This window comes from Taudactylus pleione, unplaced genomic scaffold (assembly GCF_031769625.1).
Source record: "Taudactylus pleione unplaced genomic scaffold, aTauple2 ptg000188l, whole genome shotgun sequence".
Lineage (NCBI taxonomy): Eukaryota > Metazoa > Chordata > Amphibia > Anura > Myobatrachidae > Taudactylus > Taudactylus pleione.
In genome coordinates this window covers 4,905,936-4,923,111 of record NW_028284590.1, presented here as the reverse complement: position 1 = coordinate 4,923,111, position 17,176 = coordinate 4,905,936, and the positions used below count along the sequence as shown (strand labels likewise).

Here is a 17,176-nt window from a genome sequence, read left to right as displayed (position 1 = left end):
TGTTGGCCAGTAGAATAATATGTCTTGCTATGATTGGTGACCCTTGATGTTAATTAGAAAGACGGCCGGGCTGCTGAAATATAGGCTGGAAAGATGACATAATGGGGAATATATATAACAAGTACATATATTATCTCTACATTGACGTTAAAATTGAATAACTGGAGCTTACATCCTGACCTACAAAATCAGTGAAAATGGTTATTTAAAAAGTTAAAAAGAAATAAACATTGTTCTTCCCTGTGATATAGTCCCAAAGGTATGATATATGGCAATGACTGCGTTCTGTGGGCCTTATTCAGGCTGGATCACATGGCTGCGTTCGCACGCAGCCAGACGATGTTTGTGCTCTGCGCATGTGTATGCATCGCAGTGCGCCTGCGCGAATCGGCCGAAGCGATCGCAGTGAGCACGCAGTCCAATCACATAGTGATTGATATGAAGTGACCGTTTGGGGGTGGAGGGGGGATGGTCGAAGAAACGTAGGCATGCCTGTGCTTTTAAATGCCGTTACAGGGGCGTGCATAATTAAGCCCCTGCGATTGTATACGCTGGCAGAGGTCTAGATGGCGACAGGAAGTTTAGCAGTCTGTGAGGTAGGGTCAGGTCAACCACAACTGTGCGAATGGTTCCGATGTTACTCGATGTTACCGATGTTTTCGCTGACTTGCGGATGCATCTCATGGGAAGTGGGCGGCTTTATACAGTCTTGGGCGTCTTGGTATAGTGCTGCGGTTGCCGTGCGTCTGCATTCATTAGCATATTTTCGCAACGAGCGGGTGCGTACGAACGCAGCCGTACGATCCATGCTGAGTCAGGCCCTGTGTGCAGACAACGTTGCAAGCATAGGGCCTAACAAAAGGTAAGTTGGCAGCATGTGACTGGGAATGGCATTCTCATGGCAGCGCCAGTCTAACATAATTATTTCATATATGAGCATTGAGCGACAATGTTGTGTTAGCTTCCTCTGTACACAGCCATACTGACAAAGTATGTGAAAGACGTGATGTGCAACAAACCTGGCGACTGTCGCTAGCGGCCGTCAGAGCGCACAACCATGCGCACACACTGAGCGATGTAGGCGAAGTGTCATTCCGAAACGGCATATCGGCCCGACGTCGCTCCAGTGTGTGGCTTGGCAAGCTGGTGTGGGACCATACTGTCCTGTAAAGATCTCTAGACATGCTGTGACCTGTAGTTGTACAACAGCTGGCGAGCTGTACAGGTTGCCTAGGTTTGATCTATTACACAAAAGAGTCGCTTTCAGTCTCTGCAATGTAAAGGTGCAGCCCAGGGTATTATACTATGACAGTGGTGTAATACAGACATTTATGACCACAGTTGCAGCTTTTGATTTGAATATCTAGATTAGTTAACGCCAAAAAGACATAATGTTGCTGTACACTTAAAGACACGCACAATAGAATGTGCAGTTCCTAACAATACAAACGTCTCCTACTTTAACTTAAATAAAAGTATAATATGTATATATATATATATATATATATATATATATATATATATATACACAGTATATTTAGAGATGGATCAAGATAGACAGATATATAGATATACAAGAGATATATATATATATATATATATATATATATATATAAAAGCATCATTGAGTTCTACTATGGTCCAAGTTATTATTTGCATGTAATATCTATTTCATAGCAAAAGCAATCACATAGAGCATTGCACAGTGTAAGCGATAGTGTAATTTGTGTGATCTGCCGTCTGGTCTATTTTTTTTGTAAGCACCAAATAAAATAACATATATTAAAACATACAAATAAAAAACAAACTTACCTTATAGATGGTAACACAGCTAAAGAGTAATTTATATTGTCAGCTGCTGGTTAGCCCTGTGCATCCTCCAAGGGGAGAGAGAGGATTCTTCTTGGGATGGGACCTTCTTCCACGGACACGAAAGTATGCTCCCTACACCCAAACCCTCTCTCTGCAAACTTTTTTTTTTTTTTATAAGTTGGGTCAGCCCCCTCCAGGCTTTGCATGTTATATGTGGGCGCAGTACCCTCTCTGAGCACAGGGTGGCATTGTGGATCCACTATAAGGAGGAACTCACAAAAGGGTCTCATCTCCAGCTCAGGGAATGTCACTGATCTCCCATAGGATTTTTTTGTTTGTTTTTTTCTAAAAAAAAAATTTTGGGTCAGCAAAATAATTTTTTTTATGTCGTGATTAATTTCCTATGAATTACAATGAAAAATATCCACTGAAAGCAGATGTAAGCAACCTGTAGATGTCCAGCTCTTGGGGAACTACAAGTCGCAACAGGCACTTCCAGTGAAGTGAATATTTGTCATTTTGCCAGCTCTAGTAATTAAGGACAGGAAAACTGAACTTGAGTTTAGTCATGGGGATTTACCGAACTGTCAATTGGTCCAGTGTCTGTGTTATATATCAATCTTCTGTATTCAGTTATATGGGCCTAGATATACACTTATCCAGTGGCAGAACTAGAGAGTGGAGGGCCCAGGTGCAAGAATATGCTCCCCCCCCATTCCTGGCACACCGCACCCCAACATCTGACACAAACCGAAAAACAAGAGACATTAGTACCTTGTTGTATTGTTGTATTGTTTACTTTCTTTCAAGCATGTGTACAGTACAATATAATTCCCAGTAGTGCCCCTTTTACAGTGCTCCCAGTAGTGGTCCCCCCTATGCAGTGCCACTTATACAGTGCCCCCAGTAGTGGTCCGCCCTATGCAGAGCTCCCAGTAGTGCCCCTTATACAGAGCCCCAGTAGTGGTCCCCCCAATACAGTGCCCCCAGTAGAGCCCCTTCCAAAGTGCCCCCAGTAGTGGTCAGCCCTATGCAGTGCCCTTTACATATATATCACAAGTCAAGACACACACATATTACTTACCCGAATCCCCCCTTCTGTGCCTGCCACCGTCCGCTCCTCTGTCCTCCCGCTCGGCACTAAGGGGGAGACGTCATGACGTCTCTCCCAACACCAACTGCGGGAGCCTGAAGGCGGAGCTTAAAAGTGAGCTACAGCCCGGCTACCTCCGTAGATGCAGCAGTCAATGAGAGTCTGTCTGACTCTAATTGACTGCTAAAACAAACACACCGCCGTGCCATGTTGTGTTTATGACTGTGTAGTGCGAACCACTCTCACTGTGGCCCGCACTACACTTAAGGTTTCTGAAACCGATTGGCGGGCACAGGGGTGTATGAGCTCAGATCGGATTACCAAAGTGATGATCTGGCCGCGGATCATCAGTTTGGTAATCCGAATGCTCTATGGAGGAGGGGGGAAGAGAGCGGCATCGGCAGCGGCTCCGATACTGTGGACACTGGCAGCGGGTGTAGCGGCCCTGTTGGATGCAGGTGGCTATGGGTCCCTGCACCACAGCGGGCCTCTGTGCAGGGTACCGGCTGCACCGCTGCCAGTTCTGCCACTGCACTTATCCCCATTGGAGCATTCAAACGGGTATGGACATTTTGAGTTGAGCACTATTTTTATAGTTAGCTTAGCAGTTAGGTATCATGTATAGAATGCACGGTGCCAGGCATTATTGAGAGGTAAAGTCCTTCTCTGCAGAGAGGTGGTGAGTCTCATTCTGCACGAGGTGAGATTGATAAGGGAATTGGAGAGGGGGAGGTTAGACACCGTCAGCTGGTCCCGATTATGGCGTGGTGGATGATTTCCTCCTCTTCAATCTTCGAAGGCTAAGGGGTAAATTTACTAAAGTGAGAGTTTTTAGAAGGGAACTTTAGAAGAGATGTTGCCCACAGCAACCAATCAAATTCTACTTAACATTTAACTAGCACCTTCTAGAAGATAATAGCAAGAATTTGACTGGTTGCTATGGGCAACATCTCTTCTAAAACTCACTTCTAAAAACTCTCACTTTAGTAAATTTACCCCTAACTGTCTTTTCACATTTTTCTTGTAGAGAATTGGATAGTTTTTGGTTTAGAATGGCTTTGCACACATTTTTAGGGCTATAAATATCCTCTCGTCATTTCTCTTTATTGTGGGTTTCTTTTGTCTTTGGTATAAAAGGAGGGTGTATAAGTATGAATGAGTGAGAGAATGGGAGTGTATGGGGAATGCATGGTGGTGGAGGGAGAGAGAATGGGAGTGTAAGGGGAATGCATGGTGGTGGAGGAAGAGAGAATGGGAGTGTATGGGGAATGCATGGTGGCGGAGGGAGAGAGAATGAGTGAGTGTATGGGGAATGCATGGTGGTGGAGGAGAGAGAATGAGTGAGTGTATGGGGAATGCATGGTGGTGGAGGAGAGAGAATGAGTGAGTGTATGGGGAATGCATGGTGGTGGAGGGAGAGAGAATGGGAGTGTATGGGGAATGCATGGTGGCGGAGGGAGAGAGAATGAGTGAGTGTATGGGGAATGCATGGTGGTGGAGGGAGAGAGAATGAGTGAGTGTATGGGGAATGCATGGTGGTGGAGGGAGAGAGAATGGGAGTGTATGGGGAATGCAATGGTGGTGGAGGGAGAGAGAATGGGAGTGTATGGGGAATTCAATGGTGGTGGAGGGAGAGAGAATGGGAGTGTATGGGGAATGCAATGGTGGTGGAGGGAGAGAGAATGGGAGTGTATGGGGAATGTAATGGTGGTGGAGGGAGAGAGAATGGGAGTGTATGGGGAATGCATGGTGGTGGAGGGAGAGAGAATGGGAGTGTATGGGGAATGCATGGCGGTGGAGGGAGAGAGAATGGGAGTGTATGGGGAATGCAATGGTGGTGGAGGGAGAGAGAATGAGTGAGTGTATGGAGGCATGGAAGGTGTGTGGAAAGAGAAAGGGAATAGAGACAGGGACAAGGGAAATAGTTTAAAGTAAAGGGCAAAGATAGATTATGTTGAGGGTTAAGTTTTATATTGAATTTCAAGTTGGGTAAGGCTGGGTACACACCTACACGACCGGCAATCGTGCCGATGTTCAGGGAGATTTGCCAATCGCATGATTGCCGGTGCACACTGCACAATTTAATGAATGACGGAACGATTACTTGTTCCGGCCTTCATAAATATGTATGGCGCCACATGCAATATCGTGTGATCGACTATGCAGCACAGTCAATCATATGATAACGCATGCGACTAGCGGGAGCGCACAATTGTGCATACACACTAGGCGATATACACGCGTTGTCGTGCCGATACGCCAAATCGTGCCAATATCATCCTGGTGTGTATGCACCCTAATGCTGCCCATCCATTTAACGATGCGGGGGACGACGGCACGATTACGACGCTGTCATCTCCCGCGGGGTGAAGTGCATACACTGAACATTCAGATGTTCAGTGTATGCAGATCAATCATCCCCGAACATGGCACCCTGACGGCGGTCGTCAGGTTGACCATCATGTTCGGGCAATGATAGATGTTAAAAACGACCAGAGGGCGGGCGCACCGCTGGTCGTTTTTAACCTTTTACTGCTCGTTTTCCGGTGATTACCAAGCGATGGAGTGATAACAACCATCGTTATCGCTCCATCGCTAGGTATAATCGTCTACTGGATGGGCAGCATAGAGTAAATTAAACTCAAGAAGGAAATTGTTTACTTTCTTTTTCTGTTATGATTATGTTTCTGAGAAATTGGAATGTAAATATTTATTCTATTTTATGTAAGCCTTTTATGTGCATTTTTATGTAAAATGGCTGCAAGTTTTAATAAAAAATACATGGCCACTGCACTTATCACCCCTTTAACTCAAGCGGAATTGCTGCTTTGGCATGAATTAAGGGTTCCTGCAGTGTACTAAAGGCTGAAGGCAGGAGATATCACTGATACTGTGGGGTCTATGATACTGTGCAGCTCCAAGCCCACCATTTAAATAGGTCCACAGGATCCAGTCACTGCTGTGCAGACAGGAGAAAAAAAATTCCTTGCAAACACTGCATTGCATTGAATCTGATGATCTGACAACGTAGGATCTGCAGCCGTACCATTGCCTAACAAGCCCCCCCCTGCCCTTGGCCGTCCGAAGCTCCGCCCCCTCGACTGTCCGAAGCCCTGCCCCTCGACTGCCTGAAGTTCTGCCCCATGTCATCTGAAGCTCCACCTCCAGGTAGGCCGAAGCTCCGCCCCCACATCCCGGTCGTGCTAAAGCAGCTCCCTTCGGCCGCCCACAGTTGCCTCCCCTGAGTCACTAGAAGCTCCGGTGACCGGGCTATCTAAAGCCCCGCCCATTCCCCTTACCCAGTGCCATTTTGACAGCTGGCCCTAGGCTTGGACACAGAAATTATGAGAAGTCAGCGCTGCGGATGGAACGCAGAGGCTGAGCTGAATTGCATGGGAGGGAAGGCAGCTGTCACCAGCCATGAGAAAAAAGCAGCATGCATCACCAAACAGGTTAGTCTGGCACCTATGTATGTACGTACGTGTGAGTGTATGTATATATATATATATATACACACACATATACACACTGTCTATTTGTATGTAAAAATGGTTGTGTCTGCATGTTTATCTGTATGTATGTATGTAGGTCAGGCTTGACTACCCTCCCGATTTGGCCGGGAGCCTCCCGGATATCGGGTGCCGCTCCCGCCCCCCCCCCGGAAAGGCAGGCAAGCCGACCCTCCCTACCCCCTCCCCCTCCAGAGTAAACTAGAAACCACTGCAGCGGTGGGCCAGTGAAGCGATCATCGTGGCCCCGCCCCATGCTGCACAATGCCACTATTTTCTGCAATGTGGCATCATTACCCGGCCACGCCCCCCGCTGTGCGCAGACATTCAGCTCCCTCCTGGAAGGAGGGAGCTGAATGACGGCAAGTATGAAGTAGGTTCTTCTAAATAACAATATGTATAGGACAATCAATAGTGGTACTCTGGAGACTTGGTATACTGTATAAAGTGAAACAACGTCTTCATTCCATCCAAAGTTTCAGGCCTCCGTTGTCATTAGATCCCTGAAAGAGGCCCAAAATGTTGGATGGAATAAAGACGTTGTTGTTTCACTATATAATATAATAAGCCTCTAGAGTGCCGCTTTTGATTGTCATATATATATATATATATAATATATATATATACACATACATACACAGTATATATATATATATATATATATATATATATACAGTATATATATATATATATATATATACTCCAAACTGCGCAGCACTCTCCTTCCCATCAACTACAAACTGCCGCTGTGCCCGCTAACATATCATGCACATAGTTCCATTAAGCAGCACTCAGCGATCTTGTTCAATAGTGACATTGCACAGCTTAGTTGAGCAATGTTTCGGGCTTTAATGCCCTTCGTTATGTGTATGCAGCCTGATAAAGGGCATTAAAGCCCAAAACTTTGCTCGACGAAGCTGTGCAATGTCATTATTGAACGAGACTGCTGAGTGCTGCTTATTGGAACTATGTATGTATATATACATATACATGTATATATATATACATCCATGCTGGAGTGCAAACAGGAGGTGCCTTACAGTGTACCTCCGGTCATGGTTCGGTGACTATGCGGCGGTCTCCTACTGACAGGTGAGTAGTGTGGGACCTTGGTAGTGGCTATCAGGAATCTGTGGATGTTGGAAGCAGGTACACAGTACTCGCATAACCTGTTTTGTTACTTCCTGTGATAGTGTAATCCAGTGGCGTGCACATAGGAAGCGTGGCGCCGAGCACTTCTGGTCACGGACTGGCCGCAATTTACCCACATTATCTGTACTACATGGGGCTTATTATGCATGTTAGCTACCCCATTATTATATACTGTGTTTTGGTTTTGTTAGATATAATACATAGGGCCGTATTCAATTAGCCGCGAAAAGTCAGGAAGGTTTCGCCTGCCACACTTTGCCTACATCGCGTGTTTTGACCGCGGAAACTTATCGGGTGCACCCCCGCTATTCGCCATATTAAATTCCAAAGGAGGCGAAAAATGCGTCCCGGCGATACTCAAACAGGCGAAAAGTGCTGTAAAAAATGGGGAAATCAGCTTGACAGCCCTCAAAAGATGCACTAACATTGGGGATCAATATATATTTCCCCGAATAGCCCTACTGAAGGTATTTGGCAAGTGCTGTCAATTGCCTCTAATTAGCGTCTTTGCACAAGTGGTGAAGAATGGTATTAAGCAGTTTTTTTGGAGAGAATAAGTAGTCCTGTCACATTTGGGCTACTTGAAAATGGGTGCTAGCATCGATTAAAATCGCAAAAGTGATGTTGTAAAAAACGCACCTTCATCAAGCACCTGCAATCAAAAAAACACCTCCCCCATACTTGCAGACCCCCCAAAAGTCTATTTCGCTAGTTTAAAAGTTTGTACCCCACTTTTCACTTTTTCGCCCCCATTTTCAAAGACATTTTTGGGGTGTTCCTAAATTTTTGTAGGGATTTTTTGACGCAGTTATGCTTTTGGGGCTGTCCCAAGGGTGCCGAGTGGTTTCCCTACGTTTGCACCCCAAAATCGCAATTCTGCACTTTTTTTCACCACCCATTCATAAATGAATCATTTTCGACTATTACAATGCATTGCATTTTCGCGTACACGAAAACTATTTGAAATTGAATAGGGCGAAAAGTTTCTGCCTGGCGAGATGACGTCATCCGCAATACTTTTTCGCGTCTAATTGAATACGGCCCTTAGGTAGGCGGGACATGGATGATGTTATTTCTGTTTTTTGAGATGAGGAGTGAGCACAGGTAAGTGGCGGGGGTATTTAAATGAGGTTTTAGACACTGTGGGGATACATAAAGTTCCTTTGTCTGATGTTTCATCTTGAGAAAGTATATAAATATTGGGACATTGACAGAATTTTCATATTTTGGCCTCTATTCACCACCACAATGGCTTTGAAATGAACCAAACAAGATGTGCTTTAACTGCAGACTTTCAGATTTAATTTGAGGGTAATTACATCCAAATCAGGTGAACGGTGTAGGAATTACAACGGTTTCTATATGTGCCTCCCACTTTTTAAGGGGCCAAAAGTAATGGGACTATCAACTCAAAAGCTATTTCATGGACAGGTGTGGGCTATTCCCTCGTTATTTCATTATCAATTAAGCAGGTAAAAGGTCTGGAGCTGATTCTAGGTGTGACATTTGCATTTGGAATCAGTTGCTGTCGACTCTCAATATGAGATCCAAAGAGCTGTCACTATCAGTGAAGCAAGCCATCATTAGGCTGAAAAATCAAAACAAACCCATCAGAGAGATAGCAAAAACATTAGGTGTGGCCAAATCAACTGTTTGGAACATTCTTAAAAAGAAAGAACGCACCGGAGAGCTCAGCACCACCAAAAGACCCGGAAGACCACGGAAAACAACTGTGGTGGATGACAGAAGAATTATTTCCCTGGTGAAGAAAAACCCCTTCACAACCGTTGGCCAAATCAAGAACACTCTCCAGGAGGTAGGTGTATATGTGTCAAAGTCAACAATCAAGAGAAGACTTCACAATAGTGAATATAGAGGGTTCACCACAAGATGTAAACCATTGGTGAGTCAAAAAAACAGGAAGACCAGATTAGAGTTTGCCAAACAACATCTGAAAAAGCCATTACAGTTCTGGAACAACATACTATGGACAGATGAGACAAAGATCAACTTGTACCAGAGTGATGGGAAAAGAAGAGTATGGAGAAGGAAAGGAACTGCTCATGATCAAAAACATACCACCTCATCAGTGAAGCATGGTGGTGGTAGTGTCATGGAGTGGGCATGTATGGCTGCCAATGGAACTGGTTCCTTTCTATTTATTGATGATGTGACTGCTGACAAAAGCAGCAGAATGAATTCTGAAGTGTTTCGGGCAATATTATATGCTCATATTCAGTCAAATGCTTCAGAACTCATTGGACGGCACTTCACAGTGCAGATGGACAATGACCCGACTGCAAAAGCAACCAAAGAGTTTTTTAATGTTAAAAAGTGGAATGTTATGCAATGGCCAACTCAATCCCCTGACCTGAATCTGATTGAGCGTGCATTTCACTTGATGAAGACAAAACTGAAGGAAAAATGCCCCAAGGACAAACAGGAACTGAAGACATTTGCAGTAGAGACCTGGCAGAGCATCACCAGGGATGAAACCCAGCGTCTGGTGATGTCTATACGTTCCAGACTTCAGGCTGTAATTGACTGCAAAGGATTTGCAACAAAGTATTAAAAAGTGAAAGTTAGATATAGGATTGTTTAGTTTGTCCCATTACTTTTGGCCCCTTAAAAAGTGGGAGGCACATATAGAAACCGTTGTAATTCCTACACCGTTCACCTGATTGGGATGTAATTACCCTCAAATTAAATCTGAAAGTCTGCAGTTAAAGCACATCTTGTTTGTTTCATTTCAAAGCCATTGTGGTGGTGAATAGAGGCCAAAATATGAAAATTCTGTCAATGTCCCAATATTTATGGACCTGACTGTATATATTATTTAAAATGTGTGAGTTTGTGTATAGGGAGCTGCTGCAACACTGAAGGGTGATGATGATCAATCACCACCTTCAGCATTGCAGTGGCTATGGATGTGGGATGCACACTTATAGAAATATGCCAAAACAATTTTGGATTATTTTTCTTTTCTCTTTTTTTTCTTATTAATCTAAACTATTCTAGCCATCAAGGAAAGATAGCCACACACTCTGTGTAGATCACACCCACACACTAGGCACGCCCTCACATCATTAGTCACACTGCCACAGTGCTGGTCATACTTCCCTGCAGTGGCACACAATAGGCCCTTCAAAAATTTCAGCTCTAGGCCCATGTGGACCTTAATCAGGCTCGGATTCAGAGCCGCTCGCTCTGACAGAGCGCTCGCTCTGAATCAGGGCCAGGCTATTTTTTTTTTGAACGGCCTCCTGGCCGCTCGCATAGCTGTGGGTGACCACCCACAGCTATAGCGTGCGGCCAGGAAGATGGTCGCGATGGTCAAGACCATCTTGACCATTGGGCTTGCGACGAGACCCTTGTGGTAGGGTCTCGTTGCCGCAAGCCCCAGAGAGATTTCGGCTCTAACAGAGCCGAAATCTCTCCCACTGACATCACTCGTGATGTCAGTGGGGCCGGCCCCAGACGGAGGTGTTCACATGGAAACGCCTCCGTTTGGGCAGCCACACCCAAGGGCCGCCCACCAAAAGGGCGTGCTGTCACTCAACATCGACAGCACGCCCCCTTTGTTGCGAGACCCGGAGCGACGGAGTGCCCATCGCTATCCGGGTCTCGCGCATGCACACGACGGAGCCGGCTCCGTCGTACGCATGCGCACTGGCCCATCATCGACCCAGTTGCGAGCGCACAGCGCTTGCGACCGGGTCTGAATCAGACCCTCAGTGCCTACTGCCCCTTGAACTCCTCCACTGAGTCCAAAGACACAGTGCCCCTGCCCAGGGCCGAAACTAGGAATTTTGTCACCCGGGGGAAGGCCATAATTTGGCAATCACCCCAAAAAATACAACATAGAGGATGAAAAGGGTGTGTGGTTTTGTTACACAGTAATGCCCCTTATAACACATTATGCCACAGTAATGCCCCTTATACATTAAGCTACAGTAATGCCCCTTATACATTATGCCACAGTAATGCCCCTTATACATTATGCCACAGTAATGCCACTTATACATTTATGCCTCAGTAATGTAGTGCCCATATACATTATGCCGCAGTAATGCCTCTTACAAATTATGCCACAGTAAGGCCCCTTACACATTATGCCACAGTAAGGCTCCTTACACATTAAGCCACAGTAAGGCATCTTTTTACATTAAGCCATAGTAAGGCTCCATCTCCCTTCTCTTACCTGCCAGGGCTGTGCGGTGGGTGAGCTTGGGGTGGCGCGGGACGGGGCTGCCACACGCTGGGGAACTTTCAGTACTGCCATCGTTGTAATGTGGTGCTGTCCGTGAACCAATTGGAGCTCACAGACCAGCAACCACTGCTGATTTGCTGCCGGTCCGCAAGCACCAATTGGCTTGCAACCGGCACCACATTAGACTGACTGTGTCTCTGTGCCTCTCAAGGACAGGATGCAGCTCCAAACCCACAAGAGCAGCAACCTACCCTCCCAGCAGCCTCTCCCCGGCACCCCCTCAAGTCCGGCACCCGGGTCATAAGCCCCCTTAGCCCTCCCCCACTAGTTGCGGCCCTGCCCTGCCTTTACAAGCTTTAGATACACTGTGTGCAGTAATTTTTTAGCTGGGGCTGACCACTTTCACTGTTTGTAGCTTTTACAATCACAACAAGTTCAACAGCTAAGAGCCCTGTCTGCCTACAACCAATCCATCGGATCTCCAGTGTGAAATGGCGCCTGATCACCACTGGTACACCATTCCACTTATATAGAATCCAAAACATGCAAGATCCAACGACGGGAAGATGATATTTTGCCATCGTTTTGAAATCTGAGCTTGGCAGGAAAACCCAAGCCACTGCTCAGATTCACTCGTAATCTGTAAGTTCAAGTGGGTTTGGTTTCTAGGAAACTGAACCCACTCATCTCTAATTTTAAGGGCAGAATTGATTAATAAATAGGCCTCTTTGTGCTTAGAGAATATTTGTAGCTGACATCAGGGTTGAGTCCTGCTCACATTTTGGGAAGGATTGCATGGTAACCATACACCAAGCAAGAGGTGCCTGGGGAAGCTCAGTAGTACTAGCATTTCTCGGGAGGGGTCATGTTCTGGATATGCTGCATAGGCCCTGCTATCGGGCTACAAAGTCCCTTTTACCACATCAGAGTCCCTAACTTTATATATCGATTCAGATAAATAAGGTATTCTATTATGTGCTGACAACCTACACTGTGCTGTACGCTTATGGGATCATGACATAAACAGATGACATACAGTGACATAAAACAAAAGGTAAAGCTGACCCTGCCCCATTGAGCTTACAGTCTAAAGGTGCGTATCCACTAGATGATTAAAATGAGCGATTGAACGATAATAACATCGTTATTGTTCAATCGCTCATTAATCGTGCACCAAAATGTCGGAACGACCAGCGATGCGTGCTCCCGCTGGTCATTTTCGACATCTATCATCGCCTGAACATGCAGGCCAACCTGCCGGTATCAGCAGGTTGTGCATGTTCGAGGAGGAGGGAGGGTGCCTGCTCTGAATGACATATCGTTCAGTGTGGGCACTGCACAGTATAATGAATGACTGAACAATAATGATATCGTTACCGCGCAGTCCTTCATTGTCGGCAAGTGGATACGTGGAATAAGAGGTTTGGGGAACACCTGATATATAAAGAAGGGAATTAGTATTAGTGCCTCTTATTTATAACAATGACAATTGTAGCAGATGGAGGTGACAGTGTGTTATTAGAGGCCATCAGCTTTATCCTTGGTGAATGTCCTATCTGTGCAGCTACTGATGGGGTCACACAAACATGTCCCGATGCTGTATAAATGTGGTAGATAGGGCACAGAGCTGATCTTCCTCGAATTCACATTATGCCTGTTGCACGTCATTTGTTTCAGCCTGACCCCAACACAGGAAAATCCAACACTGGTGATGTAGCCATGTGTGCTCGCCCCCTCCCCATGGCCCCTGGGTGACTGCCCTGGCTACCGTGTTAATAATCCAGCACTACATGCATTGCAATGTCGCCATCCAGGACACAGCCCTATATAAAGGATGCCCAGTTACTGCCAGCCACTTTGTGGTGACATCCTGTCGTACATTGCTACTCACTGAGTCATTTCTGCTTATTTTAGTTAGGTAACTATGGAAAACGACTTTTGATACGGACCTTTGATTAACATCTTCCAATAAGGTCCTGATTGTCCTCTTTCGATAAGGACCTGATTAACATATTTTAAAAAGGGACCTGATTGACATATCCAATAAGGACTTGAAAAAGACTGAAGAACATCTCCTGGTAAGGAGCAGATAACATGGCCACCATTACCCCTTTAGACACCTCCTTCCCTGGTATCTGAAGTTTTTGATTTTTACACAATGGAAACTGATTCATCTGATGTGATGCTGCATGAGGGAGGGGAGAATAATAAGAAGTTACCAGCCATGCTGCCCCCTGGGGAGCTTACTGATAACACCAAAGTGATCCTCCATGACATGAAGCTCCTCCACTCTCCGGTGATAAAGAGGCGTTTACCTGAGATCATTTCCACTATGCCACTGAAAACCTTGTGCGAATGATTAACATCCTGACGAAGGAGATGGAGAAGATGGCCATTATTAAGATGGACAAGAAAAAGAGGATGACTGCCGATATGCCATTGGTAAAACTTGTGCGTTAGGGTAACATGATAAATGAGGTCCTCGCAAAGGGGCAGCTGGTCATTACTAATAGGCACTTGATCTTTTGATTGATGAAGAGAAAACTTGGTACACATATAATAAAACCCTCAGCTACACTGCAAGATATCTAAATAATGCAAACCAAGTCCTCCAACGCCATACAGCTAAGCTGTGTGGGGAGCTAGTGCAGCGATGCAGAGTGTTTCCATTTAGTGCCATCACCAGACTAGTTAAGGAGCATTGCCCCTCAGTAATGGTAAATCTGCACAGCAATAACTCAGACGTGGTATCAGCTGCCGTGGTCTGCCTCATCCAGTGCTTTCCACATCTGGGCTGCAAGGATAACGTCCTGGAAGAGGGCAGTGATTGGAGGGACACTGAATACATACAGACCATTTATCATACCCTGGCTGATAAACACCTTCTGAGGGCAATGCTATGCCAAGCAGCAAAAGCTCTGACCACCAGTGCAGATACTGAGGCACTTGCAAGGCATATTAGTGCTCTAAAAGGCTTTATAGATTATGATGAGCTCACTTCAAACAACTTCAAATACATATGGAAACACCTACATAGAGCTTGTACTTCATGTGATGCACATAGAGCGGAAGCTGCAAGAACAGCATCACAATCCCTAGGCGAGAAGTGGAAGCGCCTGGGGTGAGTAGGAGAGGATGCAAGCATTGTGTATCATTAGGACGATTAGGCAGAAGTTGAGGAGGCAGATTTTTATTTATTATTTATTACTAGTTATTTATATAGCACATACATATTCCTCAGCGCTTTACAGAGAGAATATTTGTCCATTCACATTGGTCCCTGCCCCAGTGGAGCTTACAATCTACATTCCCTACCACATGCTCACACACATACACATTAGGATTAATTTTTGTTGGGAGCCAATTAACCTACCAGTATATTTTTGGAGTGTGGGAGGAAACCGGAGTACCCGGAGGAAACCCACAGATTTGTGCTGTTACAATGTGGGACATCATCGAGGACAGAGGGGTTGGCCCAGGACATTTATCCCCAAAACATGATATATGATGACACTTTGCAACAGAAAAGCAGCAGATCCATCTCTGGGGCAAGTTACACTTATGTGAGCTGATACAGAAGACTCTGATGGTCAGGCCACAGTGGGCGGAGCAGTGATACACTGACTGCCAGCAAGCGGGCCATGGACATACCAACAAGTAAAGGTAAGAGAGGATGAAGGTTTTTTGGCCAGCAAGGATTGTTATCCTTCTGTGTAACTCATGAATAACTTCATTTCAAAATCTTAATAACACTTTGAACTAAGCCATTGTTGATGAAGCAGCCTATGAGTAATTAATAAGTATGGCTACAACCAAGTGTCCAGGCTGATTCAACCCCACCCCCAAACCCCTCCGACCACAACACAGGGTAGGAAACAAACAAAGGGTGGGAGGGCCGCCTGCAAGTGCAGATTCAAGAGACATTCTGGCCTCAATTCAAAATAACAACTATGTTCTAAAATGGCGGTAAGAGAGGGGGGGGGGGGGGGTCCAGACAATAATTAGACACAGAGAGTAAGTAGTATCCTAGTGGTCTCTAGCCCCATGTAGCACAGTATGACCCTGATAACATAATGAGAAAGTATATCCCTGTATCTCTGCAACAGAAAGCAGATGTGCACTACAGTTTTATTGTCAATATAAATGCTTCATAAACTGTAAAACTATGTACAATTTATTCTACTATTGGGTAATTATTTTTAATTCTTGTGAATACAGCAGCATTTATCGCTTTCACATAGAGCAGAGTAAACATTTTATCTAGCAGCGATTATATTCATTACAAATGTTTCGTTTACAGATTTAAACATTACAAATGTTTCGTTTACAGATAATGCCAGTGGGCTGCCAGGGGGTACCCAGGTGGGAAATAACCGAGAACTGCTGACCTATAGACCATAAGGAGTGTGTGAGTTTCACTGTTTTAGAGCACAGATCTCATACTGACATGCGTTCTCATAATGACGTCTTACTTATATGCTAAACCGGGGAACAGGGCATCAGGTGAAAACAGACTGAATTTACTTATAATCCAGAGATCCCAATGGTATCAGGTCATCCTCTATATCTGCGTCCATTAGACTGATGACTCCATGGAAGGACATGTACAGCACCCATTCAATTGGGTGTTCCCATCACTACCCGCATCTCTTACTGTGCAGTAATTACCCCCTTGTTCCTGTGCTTCAGAAATACAGAAAGTTTATGAGCATCAGTGTTAGGCCAGCTGCCAGAGCCTGAGGAAGGGGATTTTTAGGTGAAGGGGGTAGGGGGCTCTACAAAGGATACGGAAGGTGGACATGATGTTTAGCATAATTGTTCTCCATCTAAACTTCATGTAAATGTGAATGCTGGGTTGTCTGATGCTTAATGTCTCATATTGGAATTGTCTTTTTTCTTAGTCCTGAATATGCAGACATGTCACACAGCCCCCATACCTACTGCAGTTTGTTATGGGCGCAGTGACTGCCCCCATCTCACTGCTTATTCTTTACAAATACTAAGTATTTACCCATCCATGGAACATTCAGTATATAGTTGTATTAATACATTATCAATATGTATGATAAACATACCTTTAGTCTAATTACTGTATACAGATGGAACATGGTGGGCAGGGCCAGGCCCCAGTACTCTTGAGTGGGTGTGGCCTAATGGGATATGTGGCCACTCCCCCTCAGAAAAAAAACTATTTACAGTGCCACAAAGCGGCGCTGTGCTGCTGTTGCTATTTGAATATGGCCTTAGCTGTATAAAGGGCTCCAAAGCGACTTGTCATGGGACACGTGTGGAAGGTGCTTCATATCATGTAATCCAAGTACAAGGCAGGAGATCAAATAATCACATTCATTAGTCCCAGAATCTGTAGGGGATTATTTTTCTATATTTATGACCAAGTTG

General features: G+C 45.1%; 1 protein-coding gene across 2 annotated transcripts in view; it reads right to left on the bottom strand.

The window, feature by feature from the left end:
• Positions 1-1,949, bottom strand: part of COL6A2 (collagen type VI alpha 2 chain) — a 48,125-nt gene extending 46,176 nt beyond the window's left edge. Inside the window, exon 1 of one of the 2 annotated variants that reach the window (XM_088476387.1) lies at positions 1,813-1,949. The gene's annotated coding sequence lies outside the window, so the exon portion shown is untranslated. The remainder of the gene's footprint in view (positions 1-1,812) is intronic. The other variant, XM_088476386.1, reaches the window with a different exon arrangement.
• Between the last annotated feature and the right edge of the window lie 15,227 nt (positions 1,950-17,176).